This window comes from Pan paniscus, chromosome 6 (genome assembly GCF_029289425.2).
Source record: "Pan paniscus chromosome 6, NHGRI_mPanPan1-v2.0_pri, whole genome shotgun sequence".
NCBI lineage: Eukaryota > Metazoa > Chordata > Mammalia > Primates > Hominidae > Pan > Pan paniscus.
This window is the reverse complement of record NC_073255.2, coordinates 185,464,940-185,485,313: the sequence shown is the minus strand read 5'-3', so window position 1 is coordinate 185,485,313 and position 20,374 is coordinate 185,464,940. Positions and strand designations below refer to the sequence as shown.

Here is a 20,374-nt window from a genome sequence, read left to right as displayed (position 1 = left end):
GTCATTGTTTTGCCTTTCTGTTATGCCAGAATTGTACAGATATTGTTTTTACAAAATCCATAATATATATATACATTTTTTTGGTGGAGTTTTTTGCTCTTGTTGCCCAGGCTGGAGTGCAATGGTGCGATATTGGCTCACCGCAACCTCGGACTCCCAGGTTCAAGCGATTCTCCTGCCTCAACCTCCCGAGTAGCTGGGATTACAGGCATGCACCACTGTGCCTGGCTAATTTTGTATTTTTAGCAGAGATGGGGTTTTTCCATGTTGGCCAGGCTGGTCTCGAACTCCTGACCTAAGGTGATCCACTCGCCTCAGCCTCCCAAAGCGCTGGGATTACAGGCGTGAGCCACTGCGCCCGGCCATAATATGTTAATGACCATTTTTTTTTTTTTTTTTTTTTTTTTTTGAGATGGAGTCTCGCTCTGTCACCCAAGCTGGAGTGCAGTGGCGCAGTCTCGGCTCACTACAACCTCTGCCTCCCGGGTTCAAGTGATTATCCTGCCTCAGGTTCCTGAGTAGCTGGGACTACAGGTGCCTGCCACCACACCTGGCTAATTTTTTGTGTTTTTAGTAGAGACGGGGTTTCACCATGTTAGCCAGGATTGTCTTCATCTCCTGACCTCAGGTGATCCGCCTGCATCGGCCTCCCAAAGTGCTGGGATTACAGGCATGAGCCACTGTGCTCGGCCATGACCAATATTTTTAACAATTAGGAGCCAAAATAACAGTCATGTTCTTCACATGCAGTATTTCATATTAATCTTCACAGCAACTCTATGAAGTAGGAATTATGTATTATTATGTTTTATATTATTTCTGTTTTACAGATGAACTGAATCTTAGGTTAAGTAACCCGCTAAAGATCACACTTAACAGTCAGGATTTTAACATAGTTCATCTTGGGTGGGTTGGGTGGCTCATGCTTGTAAACTCAGCACTTTGGAGGCCCAGGCAGGAGGATTGCTTGAGCCCAGGAGTTTGAGGCCAGCCTGGGCAACATAGCAAGACCTCACCTTTCTTTAAAAAAAAAAAAAAAAAAGAAGAAGATGAATTTTGATCATTTCATTTAGGATCAGGACCCACAAGCTTAACAGGACACACACTGCTTCTTGTATCCCCTATGTGAAAACAGTGCCCATGCTTTTGTTGTTCTAGTGCAATTTGGCACATGAAACCACAACCAAACTGAGACCATGAAATATACATGCTGTAAAATAAAATAAGTTACGCATCTCTGTTTCAGCATTTTGGGTGTCGTATCACCCCTGTAGTCCCAGCTATTTGGGAGGCTGAGGTGGGAGGATCGCTTGAGCCCAGGAGTTTCAGGCTGCAGTGAGTTATGATCACATCACTGCACTCCAGCATGGGTGAGAGGGCCAGACCCTGCCTCTTAAAAAAATGAACAAACAAAAAATAAATCATTATTACAACTCTTTTTCAGTGTTGGAATACAGAAAATAGCCCATCTAGTTTGCTTTTGAGCACTCTATCCTGCAGATCTTAGTTGATTGTTGGAAGAATGCATTTTATGGAACACATGTTAATTTTCTAAGGTTCTGAGCTCTCTTATTTACCAGGGCCAGCAATATCACTGGCCTCATTGGCTTCTCAAACCAGTCTGGCCTGGGCTAGCCATGCCCACGGTGGACTAGCGATCTGAACTCTTGTTCCCTGTTTTGGCAGGTCCCAGCCCCAGGACCCCTTTCCCCGTTGCTCAGGACCACGGAGGAGTGTGTAGGCAGCTGAGTCCCCACTGCTGCTTTAAAATGTCTATTTTTTCCTCTCTCATTCTTGATCATGTTCTGCCTACTTTTCTGAAACCTGGTGTTAACTCAACACACAGAGAAACATTTGAGGAAACTTCTCACAACTCAAACCCAGAATTAACCCTTTAGCCTTCAGCCCCACCCTTTGTTTGCTCATGGATCTGAACAAAGTAATCACTGGGTTTTTAAATGTTTTCAAGAGTCATGAATTATTGTCTTTCTCAATTGTTTTAAGCTATAAAAATTAATTCTTTTAAAAAGGGTATTCTTAAAAATCCTTTTGGTACGAATGGTAACAGTAGAACAAACACATCCATTTAACCTAAAAGAGTTTTCACGTAACAGCAAGTCAACAATTATTCACTCAACTAGCATGTGATTTTTTCTTCTTTAACAAGAGTGGTACGGTTTTGTGGGTGCTTTGGGGATGGCTAATAAACATGAGAGGACATACCTGGTTGATCCTGACAGTAGCAAAAGAAGAAAATAATAAATTTTAAAAAGAAATAGGAGGATTGTCAAGGCCTCTGCTGGGGTGGGTAGGGGAGGTGGAATTCAAATTTTTGAGTAACTGACAACGGCACAAGCACTGACCACTCAGAATGGACACTGGTCACAAACAGCCTGTGTGGCTGTATTGGTGTCACCTTAACATTAAATGGGTCAACTTTCCTTTGGTGCCAGCACTAACTGGTTTCCAGCTCCAACACCCCAGCTCTGGCTACAAACTTCTGTTAGGCACTTTTTTTTTTTTTTTGAGATGGAGTCTCGCTCTGTAGCCCAGGCTGGAGTGCAGTGGCATGATCTCGGCTCACTACAAGCTCCACCTCCCGGGTTCACACCATTCTCCTGCCTCAGCCTCCCTAGTAGCTGGGACTACAGGCGCCCGCCACCACGCTCGGCTAATTTTAGTGTATTTTATTATTATTTTTTTTTTTAGTAAAGACGGGGTTTCACGGTGTTAGCCAGGATGGTCTCGATCTCCTGACCTCATGATCCGCCCGCCTTGGCTTCCCAAAGGGCTGGGATTACAGGCGTGAGCCACCGCATCTGGCTGGCACTTTTGTGAACAAACCCTACTGTCGAAAGGAAAGGATTTGTCACCATTTGGGAGATTCAGTTCCTGAAGGCAATTTCAAAATATTTTCAAAGAGATTTTGAGCACTTTCTAGAAAAAGTTACCCCTTCTTAAAGTGTGCTGCTGATTGAGAACAGAAATTCGGCATATTTAATCAAGGATGTCCACTGTTATTTTTATTTTTTGAGACAGCGTCTCACTCTGTCACCCAGGCTGGAGTGCACTGGCGCAATCTCGGCCCATTGCAACCTCCGCCTCCCAGGCTCAAGCGATTCTTCTGCCTCAGCCTCCTGAGTAACTGGGATTACAGGCGCCTGCCACCAGGCCCGGCTAATTTTTGTGTTTTTAGTAAAGACGGGGTTTTGCCATGTTGGCCATGCTGGTCTCGAATTCCTGACCTCAGGTGATCCGCCCGCCTCAGCCACCCAAAGTGCTGGGATTACAGGTGTGAGCCACCAAGACCCACCAAGAATGTGCACTGTTATTTTGTCATACTTCCTGGTAATTGGCATATTTAGTGGTGGCTTCCATGAAGTGACTATCATTTTATTGCAATGTCAAGTCAGGTGGCAGTGTCTGACTTAGTTGGAGAACTTTAAACCTAGTGAGAAAAGGTGGTTACTATTAGAGCAGTAGGCGTAGAAGTATCACGCTGTAAAGGAGAACGAGTTCGATTTGGAAAGAGCAACCAGATATCCCAGTTTGACAACCAGCAGTAAGGAGCACCTTGCTGTTTGCCTTCTGCATGTTGGTTGCTGGATGGATGGAGTCCATAGGAACAGAAACAGGTTCCCCAAACAGAACTGTCCTGAGCTCACTCTGTCTCAGTGCTGCTTCTGCCCTTCATGCTTGGGATATTTTTTTCATAGTGAATTTGCAAGTTTAGAAGGTCTCTCAAAATGGAGCTGAGTAAAGAGGACTTGGGAAGTAGGCTGGCTCTAGGGCTCGTAAATATGGTAAGAGAATTCCACCAAGGAGAGAGAGGATTTCTCTGATTTTTCTTAATTATACTTTCCTGTATGATCTAAATGGTTTTTTGTTTTTGTTTTGAGACGGAGTTTCACACTGTCGCCCCGGCTGGAGTGCGATGGCACGACCTCCGCTCACTGTGACCTCTGCCTCCCAGGTTCAAGCGATTCTCCTGCCTCAGCCTTCTGAGTAGCTGGGATTACAGGCGCCCGCCACCATGCCCGGCTAATTTTTTTTGTATTTTTAGTAGAGATGGGGTTTTACTGTTGGCCAGGCTGCTCTTGAACTCCCGACCTCGTGATCCACCTGCCTTGGCCTCCCAAAGTGCTGGGATTATAGGCGTGAGCCACCGTGCCTGGCTATAAATGTTTTATAATACATATACGTTTTATAATCTAAAATGTGGTATTTTAAAATGTTATGGTCTGTAACAATTAATGAAGAAGTACATTGTGCAGTCTTACTTTTTAAAATTATAGAAGCAACGCACACATTCTTACTGTAAAAGAGTCAGGGCAAGCCACAATGGCACAGAACTGAATGGGAAGGTTCCCTCCTCACGTCCTCTTGCTCCCCTGCCCAGAGGTGACAGAGTTTTGTGCACATCCTTCCAGTCCCTTTCTACGTATTTTTCTTTGTATATATGTGCATGTATCCTTCTTACATTTACATAAATGTGGTAATACTATACATACTGTTTTATAAATTACATTTTTCATTTTATACCACATCTTACAGATCTTTTACTATCAGTATATACAGATTTACCTTACACTTTGTTCGAAAATTTTTATTCATTTGATCTCAATAGCTGCTTAGTATTTATTAAATATATAAGCACAGATTTCTAATATAGCTGTACCATAATTTATATACATCCTGAATTATAGAGATCAATTATATCCCGAATGATGGACACAAAGCCCTTTCCTGCTTTTTCTATTATAAACAATGTTTCCGTGACTATCCTTATTCTTATGTGCATGTAGGATACGTTTTGTTGGAAAGGTTATCTAGCAATGGAGTCTCTAGCTCAGAGAGTGCACACAAATTCAGTAACAGCAAACACTGCCCAGCTGGATTCCTAAACACTGTGTCACTTTACACCCTCCACATGGATGAGTTCTGTTTCCTCAGATCCTAGCATTTTGCTGACATCGTATCTTGATTTATCAGGTGTGTTTGTCAGATTTCTTGAATGCACATGTCTTCCTTTTATAACGAGAAAACATGTTTTAAAATCACACGGAGGCTGGGTGCAGTGGCTCACGCCTGTAATCCCGGCACTTTGAGAGGCTGAGGCAGGCGGATCACCTGAGGTCAGGACTTCGAAACCAGCCTGGCCAACATGATGAAACCCTGTCTCTACTAGAAAACACAAAAATTAGCCGGGCATGGTGGTGCGTGCTTGTAATCCTAGCTACTCAGGAAGCTGAGGCAGGAGAATCGCTTCAATCCACAAGGTGGAGGTTGCAGTGAGCAGAGATGGCACCACTGTACTCCGGCCTGGGTGACAGAGTGAGACTCTATCTCAAAAAAAAAAAAAAAAAAAAAAAATCTTATGGAAATGTCGCTTTTCAAATCTGAAAGCAAAGACACCAAAATGGTAAAAGTGGTTCTATTTGGGAGATGGGCTGTAAGCAATTTTCGTTTCTTTTATAATCTGAAAAAAAGGACAGTTAATGAAAAACAAGAATGTTAACATTCAAACATAGATGTTATAGAAAAAAAATTAGTGGTTATAAAAAAAAAAAAGAGAAAGAGAGAAAGAGAAAGATACCAAATAAGTCCTTGTGCATTTAGCCATTGAACTAGAACTGGAGAACTGGTTTGTTTATACTGCAAAGTAATGCTAACTTGGGCTTTCAGGACACAAAAAACATTTATCCAGGATAGACATTTGAGTAGATCTTTTAATATGTTATGAAAACACATATAATGATTACAATCTGAAAGTAGAAATGATTTAATACTTTAGAAAAAAATTAATAATCTATTTCCTGCTAGGATCCAGCCTACTTTAAAAGAACGCTGGTTTGTAAAATAATATAAGGTACGCCATATAAGAAAACTACAGGCAAAAAGAATGCCTTTTTACTGAGAAGTTTCTGCCAGTTCATTAACTATTACACACTATTTTCTTTTTCGGTCGTAAGTGTAAAATATTGAGCAACTGATAATTCTTTTAAGATTATCCTAGGATGATCTTCGTATGAAAGTATTCACAAGTGAGTTTACAAGGTCAATTTCCTGTGCAATATTCTAAGTTCAGTCATTTTTTTTTTCCAAAAATTTCACAGGTCAGATGTGTGACAACACTGCAAAGTGAACCAGCTCTATCACTTGATATATTGCCCTTGGTTTAAAATGGCTGCTTTTAAAAACATATGGCTCCCAGCTGAAGTTTTATCACTGCTGTTTTTCTTCCCAGAAGATTCTATACCAATTTGATAAATTTCATCAGTGGGAAAATATTTTCTCCTCAACTTAGGAATGATTTTCTGTAATTGGAGATGTTTCTCACATGTAAAATACTGAATCAGAACATGTTCTTTTAATGTCAGGAATGTCTTTAGCCAGCAGTTATTAGTACACCAAGAATTGCAAGGCAACATGTTAATAGACTGTCATAGAACTTGTACAAAACTAGAGTTGCCTTGTCTTTCCAGTGGGTGACCTGGGCCAACAGGCCAGATATCAGCAGCGAGTGTGTGCGACGGTACTCTGCCTGCCGGCCCACGTGTCTAGGACAAAAGGTGACAAGAGAACTTTGCAGCTCAAACTCACCAAGGACATGCAAGAGTTTGAGGAGGGCATCACCCTGGATTGGGAACAGTGGATAAGATCAAGTTCAGGATCTTGTTGACAGAAAGATCTTTTATCCAGAGAGTTAGATTTCCAAGCTCACTCACTCTATCCAGTAACCCCATTCCCATCAGGAATGCCTCTGTCAGAAATCTGATTTCTGTCCTGGTTTCAGGTTCCAGGTCACACATGCTGCCTTGAGGTCCTAGGTAATGATGACTCTAGGGGTAAAGGAGTTAACTGCCCCGCCAACCATGGAAGTGGGCTGCCGAAGGCACCCAGCTCACTCTGGCCTTGGGAGCAGGTCTAGGTTGTCCCATCGCTGACCTGGCCAACTTCTTACCTTGGCATAGCTAACTACTCCTCTGCTCCAAATCCCACATCCCTTCCTTGCTTTCCTCTTGCTTGCTTTCTTGAGGAATCCTCTACGTCTCCATGATCTCCAACCCCCCATCTTTATTCCTGTAGCTGGGACTACAGGGCATAAAACAAAATAAGCACTAAGTAAATGTCTTTTGAATGAATAAATGAAGGGTCGTGTACAGCCCAGACTTTCCAATATTTTTGCAAACATTTTGAACTGTTTTACGTTTGTCTAATTATACTGTTTTTTTTGGGGGGGGTAATGAGTTCTTTAAGCTAGTTAACAAGTCAAGTAATTCTCAACTGTTATCAGTAGACATTGCAGAGAATGCAAGAAGTGCTTTTTCGTTGAAACACGCTGGAAATCAGTGAAAAAGAAACTGTGTTCATTTTATCCCGGTAGTATATATTTTCAGATAGTTTGAACACTTGATTCACTTCTCGACCTTTGCATTTTCAGCCTAAAGATCAATCCTTTGTCTTCATTTAACGGAATCTATTTTCTTTTCCCTCCCTATCCCCTACCTCACTCTCTCTCTCTTAATCTTTTTAGGTGCAGTGATCAAACATGCTTGTAGTATTTACTTTTGTAGATACCTCCAATTTTTTTTTTTTTTTTTTAAGTTTGATCATGGCTCACTGCAGCCTCAACCTCCTGGGCTCAAGTGATCCTCCCACCTCAGCCTCCCACGCAGCTGGTATTACAGGCACAACCCAGCATGCCCTGCTAATTTTTATATTTTTTGTACAGATGGGGTTTCACCATGTTGCCCATGCTGGTCTCGAACTCCTAAGCTCAGGTGACCTACCCACCTCAGCCTCCCAAAGTGCTGGGATTACAGGTGCAAGCTACCACGCCTGGACTGTTAAGAAACTTAGATAAACAAGATCATAAGATAAATATTCTCTGTCTTCTTTCACTTAACACTATATTTATCAGATTCATTCACATTGTTGTATGTAGCTATAGATTCTCTGCATCATTGTAGGATATTCCATTATGTAAATTAACCACAATTTATTCATTCTACTTTTGATGGGCATTTGGATAGTTTCCAGTTTGCATTATGAACTTTTTTGTACATGTCGTTTGGTAAGTGTATATGCATACAAACATATACTTGCTAGAGCTACACCTAGAAGAATGGCTACGGTATGGAGTATTCCATATTTGTTCAAGTTTCACAGATATTATCTCTTCTCAAATTTCCAAAGTGGCTGTACCAACTTGCACTTCTATTAGCAGTGCATAAAATTTTTCACTGCTTCATATCCTTACCTACACTTGGTATCTTCTGTATTTTTTCATTTTAGCCATTGGGTAGGTATATAGTGGTATTCCATTATGGTTTTATTTGCATGTCTCTGATAACTAATGAAACTGGGCACCTTTTTATATGCTTATTGGACATCTGTATATCCACTTTTTTAGGTGCCAGTTTATTAAGGGTATCTCCCTTTTGGCCATTTCCTAACATTTTCTTTTTCAAATCGTCTTGTGGTTTATATGATCTGTATGACAAGTGTTTTGTTAGGTAAGTGTATTGTGAATTTCTCCTATTCTTTGGCCTGCCGTTTGAATATCCCAAAGGTGTCTTTTGACAAACAGAAGTCTTAAATTTAATATAGATCAATATATGATCAATTGATCAATATACCACTTATTTCCTTTATGGTGAGCACTTTTTTTTTTTTTGAGACAGAGTCTTGTCCTGTTGCCCATGCTGGAGTGCATGGCACCATCTCGGCTCACTGCAACCTCTGCCTCCCGGGTTCAAGAGATTCTCGTACTTCAGCCTCCCGAGTAGCTGGGATTACAGGTGCCCACCACCACGCCCAGCTAATTTTTGTATTTTTAGTAGAGACGAGGTTTCACCATGTTGGACAGGCTGGTCTCGAACTCACGACTGCAGGTAATCCACCCGCCTTGGCCTCCCAAAGTGCTAAGATTGTAGGCATGAGCCACCGCACCCGGCCGTTTATGGTGAGCACATTTTTGATTCTGTTTAAGAACTTTTTGACTATTCCAAAATCATTCCGTTTTCTTTTACATTTAGACCAGCAACTCATCTGGTTTGAGGCAGGGGTCAAGATTTCCCCTCCCCACCCCGTAAGGATAGCCAGTTGACCCAAAACCAATTATTGAAAAGATGATCCTTTCCCAACTGCACTGAAAAGCCACCTTTGTTATAAACCATATAGGTATGAGTCTGTTTCTGGACTCTGTTTCCCATTGGTCTATTTGTTGATCTTTGGGGCAGTATCACTGTCTTAATTACAACAGCTTTAAAAAGCTAGGTTTTGGCCGGGCATGGTGGCTCACGCCTATAATCCCAGCACTTTGAGAGGCCGAGGCAGGCAGATCACCTGAGGTCAGGAGTTCGAGACCAGCCTGGCCAACATGGTGAAACCCCATCTCTACTAAAAATACAAAAATTAGCCAGGCATGGTGGCAGGCACCTGTAATCCCAGCTATTTGGGAGGCTGAGGCAGGAGAAACGCTTGAATCCAGGAGGCGGAGGCTGCAGTGAGCCAGGACCATGCCATTGCACTCCAGCCTGTCCAACAAGAGTGAAACTCCATTTCAAAAAAAATAAAAAATAAAATAAACAGCCAGGTTTTGATATTTGGTAGTAAAGTTGCCCAGTTTCATTCTTCTTTAATTCTCTTGGCTCTTTTCGGCCTTTTGCATTTTGCATGTATTTTAGAATCAACTTGTCAATTTCTACACACAACACAGATGCAAACGCACTCACAAATCCTGCTGGGATTTTAATTGGCATCATGTTGAATCTGTGCATCTTCCAAATCATAAAAATGACATTCCCTCTATTTAGGGCTTTAAAAAAGTTTTCCTCAATATTGTTTTGTAATGCTTTGTGCATAGGTCTTACACATCTTTCATCAGATGACTAGATATTTGATATTTTCCCAAAGGTAAATGGTATATATCACTTTAAAAGTTTAATTTCCTCTTTATTGTTATACACAGAAATGGACTTTTTTGTAAACTAAGTTTGTATCCAGTGACCTTGTTAACTTCACTCATTAATTCTAATACTTGACGATTACTTATACAATTGTGCGGTTTTGTTTCCACGTCTTATCCTTTCCTAAAACCATTTTTTTTTTTTTTTTTTTTTGAGGCAGTCTTGTTCTCTTGCCCAGGCTAGAGTTCACTGGCGTGATCCCAGCTCATTGCAACCTCTGCTGCCCAGGTTCAAGCAATTCTCGTACCTCAGCCTCTCGAGTAACTGGGACCATAGGCATGCGCCATCACACCTGGCTAATTTTTGTGTTTTTAGTAGAGACGGTGTCTCACCATGTTGCCCAGGCTGGTCTCGAATTCCTGAGCTCAGGCAATCAGCCCACCTCAGCCTCCCAAAGTGCTGGGATTACAGGCGTGAGCCACCACGCCTGGACTTTAAAAAAAAAAAAAAAAAAAAAAAATGGGGTCATTTTGTTGCCCAAACTGGAGGGTAGTGGCTATTCACAGGCATAATCCCACTAGCAGTGATCAGCACAGGAGTTTTAACCTGGTCCATTTCCAACCTGGGTCGATTCACCCCTCCTTAGGCAACCTCGTGGTCTCTAGTTCCTGGAAGTTCACCATACTGATGCTCAACTTGGTGCAGACACCTGATCAACACAGTCCACTACAGCCCAGCACTCCTGGGCTCAAGTGATCCTCTATGTCCTCTCTTTGTACAGTATTTTTTAGTCTTTATTGAGCTTCTCCTTTGTTACAGCCCAGAATAGTGGTAAGATTAATAAGTTCTTTGCTTCCCCAAATCCTCAACAGTCTTTTACAAGACGGGTGTCCCATCTGGAAAATGATACTCTGCCCAGGGGTTGTTTGTAACCATATTTTGGCCAAGTACTCCTCAGTTTCACACTTGAATTTGTTTAAAACAGCCAGGGAATTTCTAGATAGTCTAAAGGCTTTTATCTATTTTAGTCTACTTATTTTGTTTGATCAAATTTCTTTCTTAAACGTCTTAAAATGGTAACATCTTGATCAGTTTAGCTGAAACTCTGTTTGGGAAAGTGAGTAATACAATATGGCTGGAACTTAGGGTGGTGGAGCTATGAGATAAAGCTGAAATAGCAGCTTGTTACAGCCAGAGGAAGGGATACAGGAGCTGGGAGGTCACGATCTCCTCATTATGTAATTTTGGGGATAACATCCCATTCTTTTTGTGGCCATATCCTATTAGAAGCAAGTCACTAGGTCTAGCCCACAACAAGGGAGAAGATTACACAAGGCAGTGAATACCAGGAGGTGGTATTAATAATACGGGAGCATTGGCCAGGTATGTTGGTTCACGCCTGTAATCCCAGCACTTTGGGAGGCCGAGGCGGGCAGATCACCTGAGGTCAGGAGTTCGAGACCAGCCTGGCCAACATGGTGAAACCCCATCTCTACTAAAAGTACAAAAATTAGCCAAGCATGGTGGCGCGCACCTGTAATCCCCGCTACTCGGGAGGCTGAGGCAGAACCGCTTGAGCCCAGGAGATGGAGGGTGCAGTGAGCCGAGATTGTGCCACCGTACTCCAGCCTGGCAAACAGAGCGAGACTCTCTCTCAAAAAAACAAAAAAATAAAAATAAAAACAAAACCAAAAAGGAGCATTTTAGAGGCTGGCTACCACACCTTCCTTGGGTTTTCTAGAGGTGACTCTTTCAAGCTGGTTCCGAAAAGGATCAGGTTAATTTCAATCACAACCAAAAATTATGTTATCTTTATGAAGGTTTCTCGACATGCCACACATCTCCTGACCCCAGCCTGGGGTGTGTTCCAGGCTGCAGTATAATGCCACTCTGGCTCTTCATGAGAGCTCATCCCTTCTCAGGCTTCTTGTATTGAGAACTGATACTTCTTACATGCAATCTTTCTTGTATCCTATATCCAATCTGTCAGGAAATTCTGTTGCTTATACCTTCAAAATATATCCAGACTCCACTTTCCACCAGCTCACTGTTACCACTTTGGTCTGAGCCACAATCATTTCTTGCCTGGCTTATTACAACGGACTCATCACTGTCCTCTCTGACTTGGCCCCGGCTCCGCTTCAGGATCCTTTCAACACAGGAGCTAGAATGATCTTGTTTAAATGACCAAATCGCCTTTCTACTCAAAATCCTCTCATTTTATAAAAGATAAAGACCTAACTATGGTCCACAAGGAGCTGAAAAATCTGCTTGTGCCGCCTCCATTCTTCAACATCATTTCCCACTTTTCTTCCTCTTCCTGTGCCAGAGCACATCAGCCACGCTTCTGCCTCAGGCCCAGGCACTGACTGGCCCTTCTCTCTGCCTAGAACAGTCTTCTCTCAGTAAATGCTCCCTCAGCTCCTTCAAGTTTTTCTTCATATGTCACCTTCAAAATGAGGGCTTCCTTAACCAAGTGGCTTTTAAAAAATTATTTTATTCCCAGGCTGGAGTGCTGTGGTCCCATCTCACTGCAACCTCCGCCTCCCAGCCTCAAGCGATCCTCCCACCTCAGCCTCCAGAGTAGCTGGGACTATAGGCACCATGACCGGCTAAGTTTGGTATTTTTGGAAGAGATGAGGTTTCGCTATGTTGCTCAGGCTGATCTAGAACTTGTGAACTCAAGTAATCCTCCCATCTCGGTCCCCAAAGTGCTGGGATTACAGGCGTGAACCACCACATCCAGCCCCAAGCTGTTTTAAAATTACAGCAATTGCACCCAATACTCCCCTCTTCCCATGCCTTATTTTTATCACCACCTCATGTTCGGTATAATCATCATTCACAGAGTAAGCACTCCATAAATTAGTGCTGTATAATATGTGGGAAGTAAATCCCATTTTTGGGGTTGAAAGGGAGGTTCTGAGAAGTGAAGGGATTGAAAGGGAAGTTCGCTGGCTGACAGCCTTAACTTTGCACTCCATCTTCTCCAGTTCCCCCAGGACAACCCTGAGAATCAGCTATGTGCCGGGCACGCTAGGCCCTGGGGTTACAACTTTGGGGCTTAACTGTTTTTCGTTTCATCTTTTAACTTTAATACTGAATCTTTGTTGTTCACACAGGACAGAACAATCTTTACACAGAAATGAAAAAGCTTGGTGACCCTCAACCTCCATATCCACCTTTGTGTTTAGCCTGGCTTTCTGCTTCATCTAGGCCCCTTGAGTAACTGGCATTCACACACACACCTGCTTATATGTTTACTATTCATTATACACATTAAAAATTTTTTTTCCCATTGAAATAGTCATAGAGGTCTGTTAAATAGGCCTGTATATTTTCTTGCTTTCCTGGGTTAGACATCTTCAGACAGTTTTTCTTTTGGTAGCAAAAGCAAAATACTTCTTCCCCCTCCTAACTTTGCTGTATTTGTCATATACAGAAATGAGTCGCGAGACATCATGAACCCCACATACAATGAAGTCCTTCTGGAATATTTTCAAATTATCCCCTTTTTCTGCCATTACTGTGGCCTAAACTACCTTGCTTAAATGGACAATGTCATCATTGAATCAAGAAAATACTGTGATCCACTGGCATCCCTTTTCACCCTAGCCTTCATATCTTATTTATATTAAATGTCTGTTATATATATTCAGTATCATCCCACCTAGCTCTTTAATGGTTAGAGTCCAACCTACACACTCTTCCCAGTGGTAATGGTTGCTCTATAAAGTTCTTTGTACGTGTTTCTTTTTTTTCCTAACATTCACTTGGTGCCAATAATTATATTTTGTCCAATCACTTTTTTTTTTTTTTTAAGAGATAGGGTCTCACTCTGTTGCTCAGGCTGGAGCGCAGTGATGCGATCATAGCTCACGGTAACCTTGGGATCCTGAGCTCAAGCAGTCCCCTCACCTCAGCCTCAGGGGCAGGTGGGACCATAGGTACTTCTGTGCCACCACACTCAGTTATTTTTTAAATTTCTTGTAGAGATAGGGTCTTGCTATGTTGCCCAGGCTGGTCTCGGAGCTTCCCACCTCGACTTCTGAAAGTACTGGGGTTACAGGTGTGAACCACTAAGTCTGGCCTGGAATATCTTGATCCATCCATTCCTTGATTCTAAACGTCTAGCAATTTACATGACATTTCACACCATGTTGCAGAGTTATATACTGCTTTGATTTGCTTTATGGTAGTCTCTAATTTCGTTGATCTTCCTCTTAAAAAATGCCTTGTTTTAATATTTAGTATTACAGGACTGATAAGTTCAGTAATTTGATAAGCAACTTAGGGATAAGTAGTTAATTTCTGAGGTTTAAATTGCTGGTTTTAAAAAACTGTAAATTGCTGGCCTAGATAGATGCATTTTATCTTGGAGAATGAATGCATTGGTGACTGGAAGTAATGGCAGCTATAATTCGTTACGTTATTTTACAGTCACATCTCAGCTGCATAACCTATTTACTTTTTGCAGTGTTATCACTGATTCACAAGATAATTTTGCTTTTATCTGGGCACATGATTGCTTGTTTCTCCTTATCTTTTAGCTTCCCTTCATATATACTTTCCAACATTGGAGTGATTCAGAATATATGTGAGGAATGGGATGCTGATTTAGGAAAGGCGGGAAAATTATGGGCTAAATCATCTGATGAAAAATTCTGGCCCAGCGCAGTGGCTCACGCCTGTAATCCCAGCACTTTGGGAGGCCGAGGCGGGCAGATCACAAAGTCAGGAGATCGAGACCATCCTGGCTAACACGGTGAAACCCCGTCTCTACTAAAAACACAAAAAATTAGTCGGGTGTGGTGGCAGGCACCTGTGGTCTCCAGCTACTCGGGAGGCTGAGGCAGGAGAATGGCGTGAACCCGGGAGGCGGGGCTTGCAGTGAGCTGAGATGGTGCCACTGCACTCCAGCCTGGGCGACAGTGTGAGACTCCGTTTCTTAAAAAAAAAAAAAAAATTCTGGCTAGTTATTAAATTCATTAAAAATATTTCTTCAGATTTTTACCCCAACAGTTCATAGGTGACCTTTTTTCAGTTTCCAGTATGAACTCTCAATATGGAATCTCAGTTTACATGACAATGGTATTTTACCCCACAGATACATCCTAGTAAAAATAAATTCGGAATACTCTTAACTGCATTGCCACATGAAGCAATAGGAGAGACTGTATCCTAAGCAGAATCCCTCTAATTCCTCTGGGTTGAGGTAGCTTGACCCCCCATAACCAAGATCAATTTTTTTTTTTTTTTTTTTTTGAGATGGAGTCTCGCTCTGTCGCCCAGGCTGGAGTGCAGTGGCGTGATCTGGGCTCACTGCAAGCTCCGCCTCCCGGGTTCACGCCATTCTCCTGCCTCAGCCTCCCGAGTAGCTGGGACTACAGGCGCCCGCCACCACGCCCGGCTAATTTTTTGTATTTTTAGTAGAGACGGGGTTTCACCGTTATTAGCCAGGATGGTCTCGATCTGCTGACCTTATGATCCGCCCGCCTCGGCCTCCCAAAGTGCTGGGATTACAGGCGTGAGCCACCGCGCCTTGCAAATATCCTCACACTTTGCAGAGGCGGCAAGTGAACAGTGCTCATCTTGATAAAAGATTTTTAACACTGACACGTGCTTAGAACTACGAACAGTGGAAGGGTCTGAAATGGCAGCAATGTCGCCCTTTCACAGGTTTCTAGGGCGATAAGCACTGCAAGCTCGGCCAGCCAAAGTCCAGCGGCGGGGGAAAAAACGGCCAAGGCAGCAGCAGACATAATCAAACAGGGCCCGGGTCGGCGGCGGTGGCTCACGCCTGTAATCCCAGCACTTTGGGAGGCCGAGGCGGGCGGATCACCAGAAGTCGGGAGTTCGAGACCAGCCTGACCAAGACCCGTCTCTACTAAAAGTAGAAAATTAGCCGGGCGTGGTGGCGCATGCCTGTAATCCAGCTACTCGGGAGGCTGAGGCATGAGAATCGCTTGAACCCGGAAGGCAGAGGTTGCGGTGAGTCGAGATCGCGCCATTGCACTCCAGCCTGGACAACCAGAGCGAAACTCCGTCTCAGGAGGAAAAAAAAAAAAAAAAGAAGTAACGGGTCCGGCGGCAGCGCGCGGGCCGGGCGAGCGTCTCCCCGCAAACGCGGCGCCACAGCAGAGCCGACCTCCGGGGCCCGCGCCCTCCCCTCCCCGGGCACCACTAGGAGCGGCCAGCCTGGGCCTCGGCTCCGCGCGCGGGGAAACGAGCGCGGCGGTTAAAACCGTTACCACCCCCGAGTTTTGAACTGGTTCAAACTTGGCTTCCAGCCCCCGCCCCGCCCCTCCCCCGCCCGGGAACTCTGCGGCGCCGGTTCCCGCCAAGAGCCGCCGGCGCGTCGTCCCGCCCTTCGGCCGGTTCCCGCCACCTATCCTCCCCGCCTCCCGTCCGCGGCGGGCTCCGGGCCCCCGCGATGTCTCCCGGTCCCCGCGTGCCTGCACACCGCCTTCCTGAGAGGCGCCGTGTGTTCAGCGAAAGAACAAAGAGACGGCGGCGGCGCTTCCACACGGCCAGTGGCGTTCCTTACAGCGAGCCCCGCCGCCGCCCGCGCGCGCACGCGCTGCCAGTGCCCGCCCGCCCACGAGCCCTGATCGCACTCTGCGTGGGGCTGGCTCGGCGCCTCCGAGCCCGGCGGGCCCTGTGATTGGACGGGCGCCCGCCTCGCGTCCCGCCAATCGGGGCGGCGCTTGATTGGGCTGGGGGGGCCAAATAAAAGCGATGGCGATTGGGCTGCCGCGTTTGGCGCTCGGTCCGGTCGCGTCCGACACCCGGTGGGACTCAGAAGGCAGTGGAGCCCCGGCGGCGGCGGCGGCGCGCGGGGGCGACGCGCGGGAACAACGCGAGTCGGCGCGCGGGACGAAGGTAACGCGCCGCTGCGGGCGGCCCGGCCGGCGGGGCTCCGGGAGTGCGAACCGGGCGGCGGCGGCGGCGGCGGCGCCAGGACCTCCCCGCCACTGCTGTGCCGGTCCCGGGTATCGCCGATCGGGGCTCACCGGGGCGCCGCGTTTGTAGGCGTGCGGGGGGCGGAGGGTGAGGGGAGAGCCCCCCTCCCCGGAAGGAGCTGTGAGCTTCGGGCTGGCCCGCGGGACCCTGCGAGTGAGGCAGCGCAGACCCCTGGAGCTGCGGGGCGGGGGGCGTGTGGGGGGCTCCTTTCCCGGTGCTTGTCCTGGCTGGGGTCGGGGCATTCCAGTGCCCGGTCCAGGGTGGCAGCTCGAGCCTCAAGTCTCCTTTGTGTGGCGCGGCCGCGGCGGGAGCGCCCGGGTGGGACGGGACAGACACAAGTTGGTGGGACCCAGCCGCCGAGTCCGCACTCAGACAAAGGACGGACTGTGTCTCCGGAGGGCTCGGCGCGAGGGGAAGGGGCATGACACCCGGGCCCGCCGGCGGGCGGGAGAGGGGCGTGGGGAGGCGCGGGCCGCTGCCGGGGTGGGCAGGGCTCGGCCGTCGCCTCGCGCACGCCCCCGGTCCCGGGCGCGCCGACCCCGGGCTGGGGCCGCGGCGCTCGCGGGACGACGTTCGCGGCGGGGAACTCGGAGTAGCTTCGCCTCTGACGTTTCCCCACGACGCACCCCGAAATCCCCCTGAGCTCCGGCGGTCGCGGGCTGCCCTCGCCGCCTGGTCTGGCTTTATGCTAAGTTTGAGGGAAGAGTCGAGCTGCTCTGCTCTCTATTGATTGTGTTTCTGGAGGGCGTCCTGTTGAATTCCCACTTCATTGTGTACATCCCCTTCCGTTCCCCCCAAAAATCTGTGCCACAGGGTTACTTTTTGAAAGCGGGAGGAATCGAGAAGCACGATCTTTTGGAAAACTTGGTGAACGCCTAGTGAGTTGCCACTTTCTAAAGAATCGTAATCCTTAAACATTACAAGCTGTTTTGGCCAACTTGTGTGATACATCTGAGAATGGCGACAGGTGCTAACGAAATCAACTGTCATTCAGCCAGATTATTCCCCAAATCCCGACGGGTTGAATGAGGATGAGCTGGTAGAAGTAGGTGATCAAAATAGAATGGCTATGACAAATGTGTGTTTAGATTATACAGTTAGCAGTTTCTTATTAATTGGTCTCGTTTTCTGTGAACAATAGCTTTGGTGATTCAGAAAAGACTGGATGGAGAAATGTTTGTTGCCTAAGAAATTTAACGTGTGCTGTCCACAGTTAAACTTCCTTTATCACACAGGATCTGTAACATTTAAATTCATTTGGAAATAAAAATGTGTCTTTGCTATTTACTTAAAGGCTTGCTTTTTAGGGTTCAAGCAAGTTATTATTAGTTTAATTTTGTGGCGTTTTGATGTCATCATAAAACAGCATTTAATAAACCTTTGAAAAACACGAGTGTTGTCACAGTTGAATGTAGTCTATACTTTTAGGGGTTTTGGAGTTTATTTTCTATTACTCTTCATAAGCATTAGCAACTAATTCATGTTTAGGAATACTGATCAAGTGTGTAATCCTAACTTGTTTATTTGTAATTTTATTTGCAGGAAAACAAGTATTTAAGATATATTTTAATTTTCTATTCATGGTCTCTAAAGTTAGGAATAGGTAGGATTCTAGTCATAGATACAAAGCATCTTGTTCTCTCTTTTCGGAGGTGTGTTGGGTGATGTAATATTTAAGGTTTCCCGGAAACAGGAACATTGCATCTTAAATTCTCGTTTTTGTGGAAAGTGAATATATTCCAAGAAAACAAGTTAGAAAAACATAGGCGTTCTTCTGGTTGCACTGTCCTATATGATAAAGATCTAATGTGCATCTGCTAACTTATGGTTTCATAAAAATGGAGACAAATAAATGCAATATAAGTTTATTACATATATTTTGGAGAGTGTTGACACCACTGTACAGGCATTCCAGGTGCTGGTCTAAGTGCTGAGACATTATAACAAAAAAGTAACGTTTATATTAGTTACTATTAATTCTGTATTTAAAAAATCCTATTAATAATCTTGTCCATTATGAGATAAGGTAGTTATGCAGATTTTTGGCAGAAATTCGGATATTTTAGGATACGTGTGTGTGTGTGTGTGTGTGTGTATGTTTTTTTTTTTTTTTGAGACAGATCCTTGCTCTGTCGTCCAGGCTGGAGTGCAGTGGCTGGATCTGGGCTCACTACAATCTCTGCCTCCCGGGTTTAAGGAATTCCCCTGCCTCAGCCTCCCGAGTAGCTGGAACTACAGGCACGCACCACGACACCCGGCTAATTTTTGTATTTTTAGCAGAGACAGGGTTTCACCATGTTGGCCAGGCTGGTCTCGAACTCCTGACCTGAAGTGATGTACCCGCCTCCGCCTCCCAAAATGCTGATCCAGACGTGAGCCACCACGCCCAGCCTAGGATAAAAATTTCTAACTTTGCCCTTGAGTGTTCTCTGTATTTGATAATTACTATTCTTTGTACTTGCCATGAGATATTTTGAAAAACATCTCTTTGGGGAATTGGTTTAAAAATTCATATTAAATTATTTTCTGGTACAATTGAGAATGTATTTAGTCAGTTTAAGTAGCAGTGACTTAAAAAAAAACACACTTGTTGATCTAGTGTAGTTAGAAAAAGTTCTGATACTTTGATACCTAGCTTTGCCTTGCACAAATACATTTAAGTGAATATCTTTATGTTGGCCATTTAAAAATTTTAGGCAAATTTCTCCAAGTCATACTGGAATTTTCCCAGGATACCTTCCTTCTTTTGAGGTAGTGTGCTCAAGGATTCTGAATTTATTTCAGTATTACCCTTTACATGAGCAGTGATTGTGAGAAAGTTGATCTGCTTTTTAAAAACCAACAAGGACAAATCCTCCAATATAATGTATTCTGTGGTTAATTAGCAATGATTTATGGATTAGCCTTGAAGTCTTCATATCAGTATAGATGACAAATTTTCTGTAAATCATGATAGATTCTATATGAGTAGGTGAAATCTTCGGGGGAGAGCATAAGTGAACAGCAGCAATTCATTAAATTCAGAGAAAGGTTCATGGTCAGATGATACATACTTTACCTTCTGGAGGTCTTCCCTGAATTCCCACTCTTGTGTTCCCACAGGGTTTTATCATATTTTATTGTAGCATGACTCAATTGTATTGTAATCACTTGTTTATGCATCCCTCTCTTCCCTACACTCAAAGTGCCTCCTGGTAGAGGCTCTGTCTTATTTTTTTCTTTGTATACCTAGTACCTACGTTGGTATTTGCTAGAGAATAGGGGTTTTAAATATAGTTGAATGAATTAAGGAAATATGAAAAATGTAGGGAAATAATTTGACAAAGGAACTTGCAAAGTGAACAGGATATGTTAGTATTCATGTGAGGAACTTTGAAATGTGTTTTTCTCCCTCTTTAATAGGGAATGATTACAAAGAAAAATAGTTGTCAAGGTGAACAAGTTCCGAGTTTTTCCTAGTTATAATCTGTAGTACTAAAAATTAGATATCCTTTAGA

The 20,374-nt window shown here is 44.4% G+C and overlaps 1 protein-coding gene across 14 annotated transcripts in view; it reads left to right on the top strand.

The window, feature by feature from the left end:
• Nucleotides 1–16,634: 16,634 nt before the first annotated feature.
• The window catches only part of EZH2 (enhancer of zeste 2 polycomb repressive complex 2 subunit), a 76,168-nt gene continuing 72,428 nt past the window's right edge, over nt 16,635–20,374 (top strand). For 7 of the 14 annotated variants that reach the window (XM_055115498.2, XM_055115499.1, XM_057302779.2 and 4 more), the window contains exon 1: nt 16,660–16,796. The gene's annotated coding sequence lies outside the window, so the exon portion shown is untranslated. Of the gene's footprint in view, nt 16,797–16,820; nt 16,907–17,412; nt 17,756–20,374 lie in introns of those variants that run through there. The other 7 variants (XM_055115496.2, XM_034965165.3, XM_034965166.3 and 4 more) reach the window with 6 other exon arrangements.